Source organism: Plectropomus leopardus, chromosome 21, assembly GCF_026936395.1.
Source record: "Plectropomus leopardus strain MGB_pleo_1.0 chromosome 21, ASM2693639v1, whole genome shotgun sequence".
NCBI lineage: Eukaryota > Metazoa > Chordata > Actinopteri > Perciformes > Serranidae > Plectropomus > Plectropomus leopardus.
Window position 1 is genome coordinate 7,374,932 of NC_142196.1, and position 18,849 is coordinate 7,393,780.

At 41.0% G+C, this 18,849-nt stretch overlaps 1 long non-coding RNA gene across 1 annotated transcript; it reads right to left on the reverse strand.

The window, feature by feature from the left end:
- Positions 1 to 7,756: 7,756 nt before the first annotated feature.
- Positions 7,757 to 13,445, reverse strand: LOC148186010 (uncharacterized). The gene is made up of 3 exons (XR_015775373.1): positions 13,325 to 13,445; positions 9,165 to 9,266; positions 7,757 to 9,031 (listed from the first exon to the last, which is right to left on the reverse strand). It is a non-coding gene; the product is annotated as an uncharacterized LOC148186010 (long non-coding RNA).
- Between the last annotated feature and the right edge of the window lie 5,404 nt (positions 13,446 to 18,849).

Here is an 18,849-nt window from a genome sequence, read left to right on the forward strand (position 1 = left end):
TCTCTCTCTCTCTCTCTCTCTCTCTCTGTGTGAATGACATTGTTTATGTTTCACTTATCTCTGGCAGATGTTAGCTGAGTGAAATTGAATTCCTGGCAATGAGGGGGAGAGAGATCACGGTGCGCATCCTTTTTTATGTCTGGGGACAGGATTTCTCCTGGCCGGCCTTGATCCTTTGATTGTCTGCCCCCGCGATGTTGTTGCTGGATAATGACAAAGGTCAGGGGTGAAACAGGCTTTTCCTGAGTCACGGGGCCAAGGAACCACCGTCAGCCTGTTGGCTCAATTCGCATTCGCATTCGCAAACATCTCAAGCTGGCAGAATAGAAACTGTGCCAAAAAAACAAGCCCATTATGCACAATACAAGGCAAATTATATGCAGTAATACAAATCAGCTGTCTAATTCTTTTATTCAGCGATAACAGCTCTGGTGAATTACAGGTTCCAGCTCAAGTTTGAGTAAAACACTTATCATACTGGGGTTTATAGTTCTTCATATTTCTGCTTTTTTCCACATTATCAGAACGGACTTGTAAATCTTCCTGAAAGATAAATCCTGCAGTGATAAAATGTAGTCAGTCATCTTTATTGGATTTTCAGAGACTGGTGTGAAGACGGCGAGATGAAATTGCTGCTCGCAAATAAAAACACGGCAGAGCCCCTGAGTGAAAGGCTTTGCTCGTGTGCTGAATAGCGCGCATTTATCTCCAAACTCGGAAGCTGCCGTTTCTGCTGCAGTCGAGCATTTCCCCAGAAATTGTTGGTTAGATGATGCAGCATCACTTTACTGTAAAACCAATACACAGAGAGAGAGAGAGGGAGAGAAAAAAAATAAAGAGAGCAATTTGATGTCATTTGCTGAGAGGACAAGCTCATGTGTAGGCGCTCTCTTTCCTCCTGTTTACCCCGAGCTGTTTCTCAGCCCGGGATAACAGCCCTGAACAAACATGACTATCAGCTGATATTGCAGAGGTCTCCACAAAGCATGTGCAGATGACACTCATTACCAGAGCAGGCCAGGAAGATACGCAGGCAGCAGTTACACAACAACACCTCGCTGGCTTCGTTACGCTTGATTGAAATAACAATTTGCCCCCCGGAGGAGGCTACAAACACATAAACAAACAATGGAAGATGACAATAAAAACTTTAACAAGAGGAAATGGAAAAGTATAATATACACAGTATATATCAAAGAGCATCTGTACTTCTGTCTGTGCTCATTTCCTGAGTCTCCTCAGATAACACCTGTCAATATTACACTCACTGTTGCACAGCTGTCGTTATGCAATGAACCTTGAAAAGATGACATAATTCGAGGTAAAATGACCTTTGTGGGTCTGCCATGTCTGATGTTTACAGTCGTTGCCATGGTGCTGTTGACATTCTATAGATGTAAATCATTCCATACTGACTCCCATGTGCTCAAAATTTAGAATCATTGGAAAATCTAATTAGAAATCAAATATATTCTGCTGAACTTGTGTGAAAGCATTAAGTTTGCATAAGTAACTATAATAAAACCAGTTTGGAAGGTCAGTTTGTCCAAATCTAAGCCTAGCATGGCCATATGTTTTCAGTTAAAAGAAGGCATGCTTTAAATAGTTCATTTGTTGTTGTGTCACCCGACTTCAGTGAAAAGACACTGTTAGCCTTAGCAGTCTGTCAGAGTGAGGCTGCAGTTTGTAATCTGTTAACCTTGTGTAATCTGGTTATGTTTTGCCCAATAAGATGATAGCACACGCTGGAATAATGACTCTCCAAACACCATGCAGCATGCTTCTATGGCCCAACCGCACATCTGCATTGTCAAAGCAGTGGCGTGTCCAGACGTTTTTTTTAATGTTATTTATGTACCAAATGTAATGGCAATTTATCCAATAGATTCTGAGACATTTCATTCAAAGAATGGCAATTGAAGCAACCTTAATAACTGAACGTTCAGTATCAAAAAGTCTTGATCCTACACTTTTTACCTGGAAATGCCCTCATCTTTCAAAAATTAAGATCTTCATGCCAGAGCTCAAATAACCCTCCTGACATCACTATGACATCATCATGGTTATTTTCTCATTGACCAAGCTCCTCCAGAATCAAAAAGAACATTATAAATACAGCGTATAATTGGTGGAGTACGCCTTTAACAAAACTCCAGTCTGACAAATTATTATCATTTTAACAGACTCATTTAAAAGTGAGCTCTCAGCAGATAGTGAAATGATGTCTTTTGTCCGCCCTCGTGTGCTGGCTGTTCACCAACAGACTAATTCTCCGTTAATGTAGATTCAGACTGTGCAGCTATATATCATCTGTGACCATGAATACAGCCGTACAGTATTTATCTGCCCTTTGACAATACAGATGATAGGCCCCTGAACGGAACAGCAACAGTTGGCACGCTCCCAACTTCCATGGGCCAGTTAATAAATAAAATCCCTTTTCTGTAATAATTCATCCTACATATCTTGTCTGGGCATCGCGGCAACAGCGGGCATGAAGGTGCCCTTCAAGACGCCTGAATAAAACGCAAATTCTGTACATTGAAAAAAAAGGACCACTAGAACTAAACCTGTTATGGGTTCAATTTGATCCCTTGTAGCATGAAGTTGACCCCTATATCTGAGCCACAGATTGAATTGAAGAGTTTGTGTGGACTTGAGTTATCATTCACGGCTTGCTTTTGAAGGGGGTCTTGGGTTTTAAATACACAGATAATGGAAGTGAGGGAGGCACATTATTAAGAAAAGCGCGTGGAGCTGAAGGGTGGTGCCATCAGTCAAAGAAGACATTAGAGATTTAGATCAATCCTGTTATATAGGGAAGCATATGCACAATGTGGCTGATCTCCATATTCATATGTATATCTCTGTGCAGTGTCATTAATAATCCCAAAGATGGTCCATAAACTCAATGGTGTCGCAATGGAAATTCAATATGAGTAAGCGGCTGGTGTAGGGCCCTAAAATATGTGGGGGTTTTGATTAGGGTACACGGATGGGGAAGTGGATAAGGAGAAGATATAAAAGCAGCCACACATCTGCATCCCCACAGGAGAGCTTTTGGAGAGGAAGATGAATATGGATTCCCATTAGAAAGCGAATAGTTCATATCCAGGTGATTTGTTGCGAGGTATCAGCAGCTCAAATCTCTACTCCCTCCCCTCCGGTGCCGCCACTCCTCCGGTGAAGTCATTTGCGGAACGAGATTCCTCCAGACACCCCAGATTAAAATGCAGTTCAATGAAGTGGCAGGTGGCAATCACTCCCCCCAACCCTCTCCCCCCCAGGCTCCCTTCATCTCCCCCTCATCCGAGCTCTATTTTATTGAAGTGTAAAAAAAGGAAAAACTCTAAGAGGATCCTGGTTAGTGAGATTTGGGGAACATCGGTCACAACCTGATGCTAACGACGTCTGATGAAAGGGTGGGAGATGAGCGGCGGGTGATGAAAATGCATGCAGGTGCCCGGAGCGAGAATCAACAATGAGGCTCGGTGACAAGACACCATAAATAATAACCAACGAGTGTTTGAGCAGTTTTTTGACAAATGCTCGGCGGCGTGCCCTGACACTGCTTGGTTTTGGTTAACGACGCTCACCTGGAGAAAGCGGCAGAGGTTGTATTTTGGGGTTGGGGTGTGAAGGATGTTCTCGCAGTGCAAGACGCATTGACCTGGTTTCTCGAAATAGAGCCATTAAATGCAACTTTACTCAATGACACAAGTAGCACTTGAAACTTTTCCCATCGCAACTTCACCACGGTATGAATGTGGATCCCAGTATCAGCAGATCGGAACATGTTATCACTCTCTCCCCGTGTTCACTGAATGGCAAACCAAGGTCAGCATGTTTGCACGAGGAGGAGATATGTTGAGGTCAAAAGTTTATCAAAGAAAAAGAAAGTCCCCATTCAGTGCGGCACCCATGGATGGACAATGGATGAAGATGGAGATCAGGGCTGGACAATGCTGCTGACCTCAGTCACTCTGCCTCCTTTCACCTTCATATCTCTGCACCACTTCTCAGTGTTTTCACACCGAATCAATAGGAGCCGTATAGAACGGCTGACTTGAAATTAGCTGGAAAAGTAATGACAAAAAATATCAATAAGTGTAGATAATGTGGCTGCAAATGTCTTCATTGCCATGACTGTAATGGAAAGCCATTATCATTTTACTGCTGAATTCCCTAACCAATTGGAATTGCAATATTATAGCCTATTGTGATATTTTTATTGATGCAGCTTCTATATTTCAGGGGAATGAACAAACAATGTTTGCCAACAGTGTTGGGTCCATGAATTTGACAGCATTTGGCCTGGAAAGTCCTTGAAAAGTCCTTGAATTTGATGTTTGTGGAGGTGTGAGAACCCTGTGTTTTGACAGTTTTAGATAAATAAGGTTTTTAAAAAGAGATGCTTATGTATTTGTTAATAGGGTGACAACTGTGTAGTATTTTGTTAGGTCAGCTTGCATGTAGAGAAAAAAAATAACCAGGACTAACAAAATGTAAAGGGTTAAATTAACTTCATATTTTGACAAGCAGAAAAGTTGGGCCACCTTGACCTCAGAGAGACAAATAATTACTTCATCTAGCAAAAGTAATTTTAACATTAACATTTTGAGCCATGTGCACATTGTGTCGTCTAAACGGCAATGACAATTATTAAACCAGGGCAGCAATTTTTCTAAAAGATGAATAAACTTAAAAAGCTTTGAAATTTGTGTCTTCTGGAATAATAAAGTTTTTTTTAAAAAAAAAAGGGCTGCTTGTATATCTATTATTAGGGTGACATCTGTGTATTTTATTATGCCAACTTCCCCAATAGAAGAAAATTAGTTGAGCCTACATAAAAGTTTGATTTCTTTTTATATTAAAGAGTCTCACAACTTAACATTTGAACTATGTGCACGTTGTGTCAACTAAATGGAGATGTGAAATATTAGACTATGGCAGCAGTTAAACTTAAACTTTAAAAATACACAAGGGGGCACAGCTTTTTTACAGTGTATTTGTAAATGGAGGCACCTCTTAAAAACATGTTTCAACACAAACTTATGCAAGAGGAAGGGTTTTTGTGTTGTTTTTGCTCCATCTTCCAGTGGCATGTCTCAACCAAGGCCCCTCAATCCCTGTGAATCCGTGCAGTGTTTCCTGGCTGCCACATTTTGTTTGCACACGACAAAGCAGGAGTTCCTCCGCTTTTGTTACACATGTACACGGAGATCAGCGTGTGTGTGTTTACAGTGGACCATGAGGATAATTCCCTGCCAGGCATCTCAGATATGCAGGTGTTTCCACGTGTTTGCTCACAAGCGCCTCACCCTTTTCCATTGCCGGGACCTCCAAGAAAAACAGCGAGGGGCAAACGTAAACATCCAGATTGATGAGTGTGAAGCCCTGTTATATAAGCCAGTGCTATTCAGCTTGGGGGGGAGTGTTTGGAGGTTGGCACAACACACTTGATGTAGGTGCTTGAGAGAGATGTAGAACACCGGTGGACTGTCAAAACACCTGGCTTGTTGCAACACGCCGCATTTGCTCTTGAATGTGCTTGGTATTTCTATAGCATACTATTTCATGTGTGTTGCAAAACACGCTGATTTGATAGCAGGAGCGGCGATGACAGATTTGCACGCTGGTGATTGCATGGAGCTCTGAAAAAACACAGAGAAGAACCGGAGGTCTTTCAGCGGCAAGTGATCAATTCAGCCACGTGTGGTTCGACTATCTTTTATAAAGGCAGCAGACTGAGGAGTTCTTCCATCCCAGGTGTAGCTGATAGTAATGGCCACGAGGCTTTTTTCAATTGTTGCTCTACCAATTAAAGCGGCTCATCAGAGACTCATGGTGGAGCTGTTGTTGGTCTAATTAGTAGCCGCAGGCCGTGTTGGAGTCTCACTGCTCTGGCTATGGCATAAGCTTTCATATGAGCAAGTAATCACAAGTCCTGTCTGCAAATCCTCCCAAGAATGTCTCATTACCTAACAAACAGAGCTGCAGACACATCATGTCATTTTTATCATTTGCTCTTTTATTTCGGTGTCTTTAAGAGTTTAAATGCATGTGTCCGTTTTCGGTTCAAGCTCCACTCCATTTAAAATTTTCACTTGGACGTTCACTGTGCAGAATTATGTATGGGTAGAGTTTGGCACCAAAAGGCTGTTTTCACATTCATCTTCTGAGGGGAGGAGAGCTTCTCTGTGCTCACCTTAAATTACCTTAAGAGTTTTAGACCTGTGCGTACGAGCAGGAATTTGTAATATCACAAAGTCTGGAAGCAAGTGTGATGTGGAGGTTTCTCCAGGACACACACAGCGAGGATTGGCCTTTTAGTGAAGTACTTAGCACTGTTAGCTGCTAGCCTCAAGAAGCTTTTGAAAAACTTTTTGAAAAATTAACTTAAGTTAATTTGTGCACAATTTTTTCATCTTTTAGTCTCCTTTTTACACTTTTATGGCCCTCAATGCACATCACAGTCACATTGTAAACATTGGCAAACACATAAATGAGACACAGCTTTTGTTTGGTATCCTCAGTATTGTTGGCACCACATTAGTTTGTATTTGTAGCGTGCACATTTACAGTTTAAACAAGCCTACAGCTTAAGCAAGTCAGATTTAAGACTTTTTTAAAGCCACTTGGAATTAATTAAAGACTAATGTTACAATAACCAATATTAAAGAAAAAACATGAACATGACTTTAATTACTTTTTGCCCAAATATTTATTCTAGCATAAAATATGATTTTGTATTTTATTTTATTTTATTTTATTTTATTTTATTTTATTTTATTTTATTTTATTTTATTTTATTTTATTTTATTTTATTTTATTTTTGGGCACTGTTAACACAAGTGGAGAAAAATACATGAACAATTAGAGATTTTTTTATGTATTGTCAGAAAAAAACATATAAAATCCTTAACCTCAAGCATTTTTAACTTTTGAACTTTTTACATTTTAATATCAATTAGGGCCTTATTTTTGGTTCAATGAATTCAATGCCTTTTAAGATCTGCAGGAGCTCTTATGTAGTTCATTCCTGTACAGCCACGCTTTAGCTCATCTTTGGTTAAGTTTGCATTAAGTTGTCCTTTTGAGTAACCAGTACTGAGAGTTCTGCTGCTGCAGGGACATGTTGTCAGGCCCGAGCCAAAGCTGCAACCCCTAAACCTCAGCTGTAAAATACAGGAAGTGACTAATCAGGCTGCACCAAGTGCTTGCCAAGTCATAGGTGGGAACGGGGAGTTTTAGCTCAGAGATTGTGTGTATTTCTGTAAAATATATGAGCTGATATATTTAGATTTTGTTTTGGTTAATGGTTAAAATATTTAAACTCACTGAGAAACTTTCCTCTGTTGTTGTAATTTTGGCTGAGTTGTTTGTGTCTGCGTCTGTCTTACCCCCTTTTGATTCAAAAATGGTCTGATCAGACATTTTTTTAAAGCTTTCCCTCTGTGGTTCAAACCAGTTTGGTTTGTTCGGTTCAGCTCAGGTGGGGTCATCTCAGGTGACTGCAGCTCAGTTCAGCTCAGGTCATGTTTACTGAGTTTTAGTTTCAGAGCCAGAGCGTAGTTCTGTTTTATGGCCCCATAATTTTTGTAGCATGTGTTCTTGAATTACATTCCTCATTTTTGGGTGAATAAAACATTCTTGAATGTCCTCATGTGACCTCATGCCTGCAACCTCAGGCCCTCACATATGTCTGCAGTGGTTGGATCAGCAGTTTCGTTTTCATTCATTTATTTCAGCAGCTCACACATCGAGGAAATGCAACAGTAAACACACAAACAACATTGTGACTCAGTTCCTCTTGTTACAAAATTGTTTGAAACGCCTCACTAATTCTTTAAATATTGTTCCAATACACTTAATCTTTGACTGTTCAGACAGGGTGGAAACACTAACATGAATAAGCAAAAGACATTAAAAAGGCTCTGTGTATGCTGAATATTAGTTAACATGAGCTTCTCTGTTGTTGTGGTAGATGGTCTGATGGACAGGGGTGTCTCTGAAGGAGCTAGTTCCTACCGACAAGCACTTAGCCATAGCATCATGTGACCTATAAAAGCGAGAAAAGTGGTTCCATTGCACTTTTTTGAAACATGGCTATTTGGAATCGCCTGAAATGCCAGCTCATGCAAGTGTACAAACACTTTTATAATGTTATATTCACAATTTGAGGGTTAATGAAAACCTGCCACGGCGGTGAGCAAACTCTGCCTTAATTGATTAGTTGTAAGCAACCTAAGAAAGGCCGGATAGGTCGTCAGATCCGAAACTTCAGATAGCTTGGACCACCATGTTTAACTTTATATTTTTATATATTACAGTCTGGATTGTAGATTAACAAGTTTGCAGAATTTACATATCCCTATAGTTCAAAACCGTACATAGCCAGTTTTCCAGTTTTCTACCAAGAAGTGACTCTTGTTGTTGCCGCAATGTCACAATGATTTGGTCTGTGGAGCTCCCTTAAATTCTCAGTGTAGTTCCTCTGGTTCTGTGGCTCCTGGAACTATTTGGTTGGCTGATATTTACAAATCAAAAATTCTGCATTTTTCAATAAAGGGAGGAGTAGGTGTGCTGTTAAAAATTTGTAGTTTATTAAATTTATTAGGCGTAGTATTTTTATATTTCTCAAAACATGTCTGGATGGGGATCTTTATACCTCAGTCCTAGTTATTTTCAACAGCCCCCCATGACTTCACCAGAATCTAATGTATAAAACTAAATAATTCCTTGAATATGGTTAGTGTTTGATGATACCTGTGCACAAAATCACGACTCCAGCTAAAGTACAGAGTTATTAATAGGACCAGAGCGTGCCTCCTGGTGCCCTTCGCCCTTTCGCTCGTCCTTTCCTGGACAGCAGGTCCCATCAAAAGTGTCGTCCCGCTTCACAGCAATGACAAGGCACCATTTGGCCAGTAGATGTTTAACCATGTCCCAGGGCACCAGCTGGCACTCAAACGCACTTCACATTTCCCTCCAAAGTGAGCCTCCTGTTGTCCGTCCATACTCCTAGGAGCTGAGAGGAGGGAGGTGGCGGTAAGCAGGGGGAGGAGGAATTGAGGGAAAGGGAAGGGAGGGGGGGATAACAGGCAAACACTAAAGGTTACCATCCCCATTTCACATCAAATATCAAGGACACCAGTAATTACCGCATACAGCTGAGAGGTTCCGACACCAGCGTAGGGTATCTCTTCTATCTGACCTTGTGGCAGCCTGGACTGAAACGCTAGGAGCTCATACTGAAAGGGTGACTACAGAAAGAAAGAGAGAAAAAAACACTTGAAAATGACACTCACTAATTGCAATGCTCCCAAAGTGCAGTGTACCCTAATTGCATGTCAGGATGTGTCCAGTTTTTCCGTCTCTCTGGCGTGGGGTTGCAAGGAAATAGATTTCTCCCCGGATTTGATCCCATCGCCTCGACGCAAACACAGCCTGCTCTCCTCACCTTTTTGTCAATGTCACAGAGCATAATGCAAGTTTAAGACCTCACCAGGCATCTCAATTGGGTTAAATTTATGTTGAAAGTTAGCTGAAAACACACATGAAGGAGCAAGGAGGATTAAAAGAAAAAAAGAAAACTGGAGGGAAACACAGAAGCGCTTATTAACATCCCTGTGTTACTCAGTGTTGCGTGTGGCCGAGGCTGCAGAATGAAGCGATGGTGTGAGTGTGTGAATTTCTGCCTGTCGGCTTTGTGGGTGGGCACAGGGCCGGGGCTGCATGTGCTGGCTGGGCTAATACGGAGTCAACCGGGAGAATTTGATCCCTGGTTTGGAAGGCCAGGCGCATTGTTAAATTCCCGGATTAGGCGGCTGTAAAGGGAGGGAATGTTAACTGTGCTGGTCAGCAGGCTGGGCCGGGGATCAGCGTGCTTATTGAGGCTGCTCTGAGCGGCTGTCGCCCGCTGATAGCGTGAGATGACATGACGCCCAGCTGCGTCGCTCCCCACTGACCCACATATCACACCTACGTACAGAAAGTCCCAAATAACTGTGCTAAAATCTGCCGTGGCTGTTAATTAATTCTCACAATAGGTCAGGCGGCTGCAGGCTCGTGTCGGACATGCTTTGACTGCATTAGCTGAGAATAGGGAGGCTGTGTTCCACAAAATAAAGAAATGCTCCTGTGTGACACCTCCATGATATCAAACCAGATAAAGAGCACACTCTATGAATAAATGTTTCTGGAATATGTTTACAGCCAAAGCAGCTGAGCTCCAAATAAGAATTCCAGTAATATGGCACACCTGCGCTAACAATAGCCACGATGCAAAACTGTGGCGTGTATGCGAGCGTGCGTGTCATACAATAGCAGCGAGGAGTGGGAAGTCTCCAACCGAGAATGATCAATTAGGAACTCGCTCAGGTACCCTACATGCTGTCATGGCTTATTTGGGTTGTTGTTGCCACCGCTGTTGTTTATTGAGCCCCAGCCATTAAGGTTTGCTGGGGAAGAGGTGGTGATGTGCGCCTGTGCTCCCCCCACCCTCCTTGTTTTTCCCCCTGGGGAAGGCAGCCGTGTCTCCAGTCATTACAGGCTGTGTGTTTGAGGTGAGTGGGCTGCTGTGTGTCTACACTCGGCTCTTCAGTCATTCGAAAGCCACCCGCTCCCCCCCGCCTGCCTGCCTGCCTGCCTGCCTGCCTGCCTGCTCGCTCAGTCTCTGTTGCAGTGGGGAGGCAGTGGCTCGTGTCATTGCTCTCTGGGGCATTGCCCCGGCCCTGTTTGTCTGTCTGTTTACCTGTCTGCTTTAGTCTGCCAGCTTGTCTGTCCGTCTTTTTGTGTCACCTTGCCGCCTCATGGTGTCTGTCCTGTTGCAGGGCTTCAGAGTGCCACTGGTTTGGGGCTCATGGCAGAGACAAGTTCACACATTCTTCATTATTAGCGTCAACATGTTGTGCTGGGTCCTACTCGGTGCTTGTTAGGGCTATGGCAAAGGTGCCTGTGTGGTGCCTATTAAAATAGGCTTCATTTTGCTTTAGAGAACGGCACATCGTGCCCCACAGGAGGGTTCATGGTGTTTTTGTTTGACTGTTATCATCATTAACAGTCAGTGTTGGAAAGTAACAAGTACATTGACTGCGCATATTGCAGTGAAGTAAAATTCTGAGATGCTTGAGTATTTTAATTTTGTACTGCTCTATACCTGCATTCCACTATACAATACCTTCAGGATTTCGCACTTTTTTTTTTTAATCTTGCAGCCTAAAATGTCTGATTTTACAACAGCTTTTCTTTTAGGAAAAAAAAATGCAATCCATCTTGTAATGTTTTTTGGCATTTTTATAATGAAATTGCAGAAGAAAGTGAAAATTGCAAAAACAAACCAAAAAATGTGTGAAATTCAATAAAAATCTAAAGGCAATGGGGCGCCCAGTAGCTCAGCTGGTAGTTTGGTTGTTGCAGTTGCAATATCCTGTAGGGGCTGACTATATTTTTGAGGGAAGTGTATATTTACACCATTTTCGGCAGCTATATCTGCTTTGCGGTTTAGATTTTAAAAACCTATAATGAGCATATAAATATTATGTATAGTAATGCAATTAGTTAAATCCAGTGTCATCCAGGAGTCAACTGGGTAACTTTTGCATGAACAGTCTCAAGCACGGATGAATAGCGCAGCTGGCCATGCATGTGGATTTAAATTCTGCTCAATTGAACGCTCAAGCGGACTTCAAATGCACAAGAATGCCTAGGCACATATTCGTATGAAGAAGTGTTTTTAAATCATAAGATTTTAGCTAAAATGCATGTTTCAGATGCACTGAGTACGACAGGATGAATGACATGAATTAGTGGCCAACTTGCGTGAGTTCCAATTCATCAAGAATTTTGACCATTTTTGATTTCTTCATCCTCTGTGAAGGCATGTGAGAAAAACGTTTTCTTCCTATATTAAATGTATCACAGGGTGAGCAACTGATTTGTTTTTCGGTGGTCTAACATTTTGACTTTTGGGGTGGTAGCAGTAGTAACAGACAAAGAAGAAGTATCATTAAAGCTTAAAGCATTCCTTGTTTTATAGGAGGTGTTTTTTTTCATTATCTGGTCATTTTACACATTTAGCAGCACGTTGTGTTATTAGTCGCAGTATCAGTGGTAGTAATAGTGTCAGTATTACAGCTAACTCATTACCTGCCTGGCCTGCCTTTAAAGAGAACCTCAATCATTACTACCTGCAGGTTTAGTGAGAAACCAGTCAGGCTTCACTCTGCATCAGCCCATATTTGACGAGTAATTAGGGCCATTAGTATGTACAGTTTGTACTTGCTATATTTGTTTATGTCAGTCTTACTCCCTGGAGCCCGTAGCGCTGTGATGGTATAATTCACCACTCAGCCTGTTTCCCGGAAACTGCTGCTCGGAACAACAAGTTTCATTGGAAAGCAGTCATGAGATATGAATGAGTCATTCTCAGCTGGGCAAAGGTATCTGCTGCAGGGAGGGAGGGAGGAGAGTGAGACAGAGAATCTCTAACAGTGATGATTATCATCTGATTACTGCAGCAACCAGATGATGATGTACAAACAGGAACACATGTTGTTTTATAGCAACCTTAATGATTATTTATTGAACCTGTGTTGGCTGTGATACTGTTCACTTGAATAGGAACTGAAACCTAAACTGTGAGCATCACCTGAGATCAAAGTGCTCGCTCAAGTGTTCACTCTCAGAGGATATCCTTTATGGAGGCTTGGGAAATGGACTTACAGGGTTTAAATGAAAAGGGGCTTACATGGTAACGATTATGCTAAAGAAAACACACAATGGAGCGGAACAAAAGCAAAGGCATAATGGGTTATGGAGGGAAACACAGGGTTTCGGGATAGGATTTCCTTTTGATAGGGAAAGAAAACACGTAAAGTTTGAGGACGGAGGGCGGGCGTTGGAGGGGAGGAACTTGTGAGAGGAAATGCCAATGACACACAGATCAAATAAATGACATAACTGTTCAAAGTTCAACAGCGTTCACAGGCAAGTGAGGTCATAGTGGGTAGGATTTGTTACTTTGGCAACAGCAGACTGTTAGCCGGCCCACTATCTGTGTCCTAATGTACAGACAGGCGCTGAGTCAACAAAGCCCGTGTTTGGAGTCAACCTTTAAAAGTCACGACCTTAGCAAAAGGTGCTGTGGAGTTGATGTGTTTCCTATACTGCACAGATACCTAAAGTTCACACTCACCATATTAGCCGCTGTTGATCAGCTCTCCTGACAAAAACACGATTATAATAAAGTAGCGCCACACGATAAAGATTTTCCAAAGTTCATTCTTTACAGTGCCATAAAATTTGCTCTGATGAATCTTACCTTGCATGTTTTACTAGCCCAATTGCCAGAATAAAATATTGGCATTGATTGTTTCTGCCATAGACTATCAAATAATGGAAGTAGCTATCGTGACGGTACTCCATGTGTCATTGGACTCCTGTTTGTAAGCCTCGAGCTTTTTTGGAGCCAAAAGTGATCTAATTTGCATGAAAAGGTTGGAGCTATGGGGGAGTGAGGGTTGGCTCTTACTCATAAACCGTGGTGTTGCCTCACAGACAGCCTGTCACTCAAAGGAAACATGTTATTATGTGTAACTTTAAGCCTTATTAAAATGTAAACTGGTGAGTTATCTTGGAGTTACCTGCCTGTATGGTTGTCATGAATCTTAAAGTTAGCTATAGAAACCAAAACCTGTTTTTTGTACCGGGCTGTAAACTTGTTTATTTCTGCTGTAAAGTTGGAAATTTTAACACGGGGGTTTATGGGGATTGACTACAGACTGTATAAAATAATAGACATAGCTATTGTGACATTAACCATTGGTTTGTAGACTCCTGTTTTGCAGCTTCAAGTTTGGCATTTTATCCATTACTATGTTGTTTTTTGTGGCCAGAGCTAGTCATATTGGGACGAGAGGTTAGAGCTGTGGAGGAGCGAGGGTTGAATCTGAATCATAGACTGTGGTGACGCCTCACAGACAGCTTGTCTCTCAAAGCAAACACATTATTATGTGTTACTTTATTCCTTATTGAAATGTAAACAGATGAGTTATATGAAAAAATCACCTCCAAGTTGTCATAAATGTTGGAATTAGCTATGGAGGCCCAATCCATTTGTTTAACTAAGCTGTAAAACTGTTTATTTCTGCTGTAAAGTTGAGCATTTTGACATTGGGATCTATGGGCATTGGCTCACTTTTGGAGCCAGCCTCTGATGGCCATTAGAGGATCTGCAGCTATGGGCAATTGTATGCTTCCCATGGAAGCTATGGGGTATTACTAGTGCTAGAAATATAGAGATAGTGTCCACTCAGGTGCTCTTTAGGTGCACTCTTTCCAGCCTCCTTGGCGCCTCCTCCTACATTGGGCTGAAAATAATTTTTGGGTACACTTGAATGGATGGCGGGTGAACATTTTTATATGGAGAGCATTTGTTTGTAGTCTTTTATTAAAAATCTTTTCAATAATTACAGAATTGTAGACTAATTCTCAACTATATCTTTCTAAATATATTTTGTGCCGACTGTGGTCACCTCAGTGAAACAAATCAATCATCCCCATGTTCTATGGTGGTGTACCAGCAATTGAGCCTTTCAGAAAATGCAAACCAGATTTTACTGCGCATTTGTTGTACCCCAAGTTATGATACAATGTGACGGCATGACTTTTCCTCTTTTTAACCTTCATGGTTATGCATGGTTTCAACAAACCATCGATGTGTTACATTTGTATATTTCACAAAAATCATCAACAATTCAAAAGTGGTGTAGTTCAGATTAAATGTACATGAGCTGAATTTCTCATCAGGATGAGGAGGGGATGGTGGATGGCTGGGGGCCAAGGCGAGATGCCTGCCAAGCAGCAGTCAGCAGCAAACCACTGTTTAAGACCAACAAAATGAGTATTTTTAATGAGAGTCTGGGACAATTTCAGCTATGTTTTTAACAACCAAACTGAGAATTTACAGCCAAAAGATGATATTTTCCTAACCCTAACCAAGCATTTTTTGTGCCTAAACCTCAACCACAGTGTTGTCATAACATAAAGTTAAAACATATCCACTACAAATGCAACATATCCGTGGTTTGCAGAAATATACAATGCCAACATTTATTCTGCCGATTGAATTGGGATTCATACAAGGAAGCAGGATCTTAATGTGATGACCAAAGGTTGACTCACAGTGCTGCTGCTCAAAGTCTCCCTTTAAATGCATCTGACAGTCACTTCACTACAAACCTAACCACGTGGAAAAAAGTCCCTCTTTGTGTACCTTCAAAAACAAAAGCTCTTCTTCTTTCTTATATCTCCTTTTGTATTTCTTTTCTATCCAGCCATCAGCAAGAGCAGCAGAGGAGCTGGGTAACTTCATCCGAAACCGATCTGTGACCCAGATCTGCGGCAATCAGTGAGAGATCGGAGTTTGGATAAGAATGATAAGCAAGCAGTGGAGTCACATTGTTCACAGTTGTGTGAGGACAAAGACCCCCCGAGCAGAGACCTGCCTCCCAGGTCACTTGCTCAGAGAGCACAGTAAGGGAGGGGACTAGAATTACATCGTAAAACACAGATTTGGAGTCAGATTGGAACTAGGGACAAAAAACTTTTAACTCTTAAAGGAATTTGTGTATCCAGTGGATCAATTCAGCTCAAGGTGACAGATTGGATCCATTAGTGTTGCTATCCTTTAGGCTGTTGGGATTGTGGAAAAAATGTCATTTTAACCCTTTCAAACTTTGAGCAACATCTCTTTTCTTGAACTGGTTTCAGGCGCCATTCACAAGTAATTTTAACTTCAGCACATTGGTTTGAGTTCTCTCAAAAACATGGGGGAAAGACAAGAATTATAGATAATTATATAAAAAAAAAAAACCATAAAATAAAATTATGTATTTAAAAAAAGGTAAAAACAGCTAGGGATGAATGTCTAGAAAACTATATTCATAATAATCCTTCACAGGTATTTAAGTTTTTAAACCTTTGGACCCTGAGCAAATTGGTTTGAGCTCTTTCAGAAACATGGCGCAAAAAGTAATGAGCAACTTGGCACAAAATGTAGAAAATTATATATAAAAATAATAATAATAAAATTGTATCTAAAAATATATATTTACAAAAACAGCTTGGAGAGAATGTCCAGAAACTATTTATATTATCCCTAATAATAATTGTATTCATAATGATTGTGATTATGTATTTGAAATTGCGTTGCAGAATAATAATTATTTTTAAGTGCTTTTTTCAATTTGTTTCTTTTTTTCCCCTTTTTGTTGTTATTTTTCCCGCAATGTTCTAAAAATGCATGCCAACTAAGGCAACAATCACTTCCCGGTGACAGTAATGACAAACAGCTCATATGTTTTCCACAACACTGACTGTGAAACTATGAGTCAGTGTTACTTTTATTCATACACAAGGAATCCATCTGTGTGCTCTCCAGAACTGGGTGATACGTGATCCTGTATCAGAGTCTGAGAATACCACATTCAGACCATGAATGCGCTCATGGTCATGGTAACCTGATCATAACCCCTTGCTCCTCTCCTCTGTCTCTCCCACACCCGAAAGTGTACAATGAATACATCCCAACTCCCTAATCAGTGGGTTGGGTTTGTGTTTATACCATGGCCTTGATAAATACCACCCCCGAAACAGCCAGAGAGTGCTGGTTCCCACAGAGGATGGCAGAAAAAAATAAAATACCTCACATTCCTGCAGCCGGTATAATGGTAGTAGCCTTTAGTGCGGAGCTGGCATCACTGGAGGGGAAAACAACTTTCCAGCTCCTGAATGCACCACCCTGTGTGAAACAATGACCATTGAACTGTCCTGCACATTTTCCAGCACTTTTAAGATCTCACACTGAAATCTCTCCCTGCGTGACTGTAATGTTCAAACAAAGCGCTACTTAAAATCTCTGGCTGGCACAATGTCTTTCCGTATTTTCCGAGTCTGCGGTTGGAAGGAGTGAATGAAGCTCTGTTTGGAGGGGGGGCACACGAGGTCCCCTCTCTGTTTGTTTTTACAGAAATGCCTATTTGTTTCATCTGAGCAGAGACTCCTGAGGGCTACAAAAGTGTCTCTGCAGATAAGAGGGACTGAATCTGTTGCTATTCACTTGAGTGATAACCTCAAGGCCATATGACACAGCCTGCATGGTCACCAGTAATTTGCTGTTGTCAAAACAATACCACCATACACATGGTTACATACACTTACAGTGCATTACAGGGCTTTTCAAATGATGGACTGACATTGCCAATTTACACCTTTTGTGAAAATGTAATAGTTTTCAAGGCAGAACAAGAAAGGTTTCCATGGTAATCTTAGTCAAAAGACTGGTTTAAAATTTGCAAATTCTAAGGAATGGCCCATCTTAACTTGCCTGTACTTGGCTTAACTTGACGTTCTTACCCTAACCCCAACAAGTCCTGCTTGTCATGCCAAAACCTTACCTGTCCAATAAACAAAGGCAACAAGTACTAGTCAACCAGAGAGTAGAGCGGGTTATTTAAAGACACTATACGTGTTTAAAAACATATGAAACTATGATGCTTAGTAAGATCTACTTGCTCCAATGCATTAGGATAATGCCCTTTTTATGTCTCCTGCTTTTTCAGAATTGAAAAACACATGCTAATGTTAGCATATTAAAATGCTTAGAATGGCAGTGCTGACATGCTGATGTTTAGCATGTAGCCTAATGTTCCATCATTTCTTTCTACATTTTTTTTCTTATAGGCTTATTGAGCTATAACACCTTCTATGTTTTCTATTTTCATCTTATTTTTTGTATTTCAAAGTCTTTTATTTTGAGTTGCCTTGTTGGCCTGTTTTATGTCTCTTTTCTCTGTTTTTATGTGAGGAACTCACTGCATGAAATTCCCTTATTATATAGCATTTTTCTTGTATGAAGGGTGGTATATAAAGTTTAGTAATATTATTATCTTCATTTATCAAGTTAACGTGCTAATACAAAGCATGCTACAGCAGATGGTCAATGGCAATGCCATTAGTTCTGTATTTTGCCAACATGCTGAACAAATTAAATTTGTACCTAATGATCAATTGAAGAAAAAATAATTAGACCACCTGAAACATTAAAACTCATCTTCAGAGGAGCATGAACATGTGCACTAAATTTCATAGCAATCTTACAAATAGTTGATACATTTTACTTAAAAACATAAATGTCAACCTCATTGTAGCACTAATCACTTTAAAAGTATGAGAACAAAGTATTGTGATAGTCTGGTTTTAATTATGTTGGAGCTGTGGGTGCAAATTGCCTGCTGAGCTAACCTCAGCATATTTATATTGATGTATTCCAAAGGTCAGTGTTGATAAATATGGGATTAATATGTATGGTCCCCTAGTAATAAACAAACACAAACTAATAATGATATTCTTTATGGGTAAATTAGCTGAGGATGACCCACCAGACTTGTCCGCCCAAACGAAAGAAGATACATTTTATCGCAGGTTTTCCACTGTGTGGCGACGTGTGTGTGAAGCAATGATCAGAGAAGAGCCTCCATCATAACAGACGAGGTGGACAATATTGATTTCCACCCCAATATATCAGCAAACTGATATATCGGTCTGCTCTGAATGCAGGTGCACAAACCAATTCACAAACCTCCATCACCAAACATCACAAGAGCGTCCTGACTGATTGCTGTGTCCGATGCATGTTCAGTCAGACGCACTCAGCAAAAACACACACATGCACACGCTCACAGGGCCTACTTTTCATCCTCAAGGTCAAGAGCTGCTGGGAGGCAGAGGCTCCTCGTTGACGGCCTGATGGAGCTGACACCACATGACCCATTGTACACACATGTT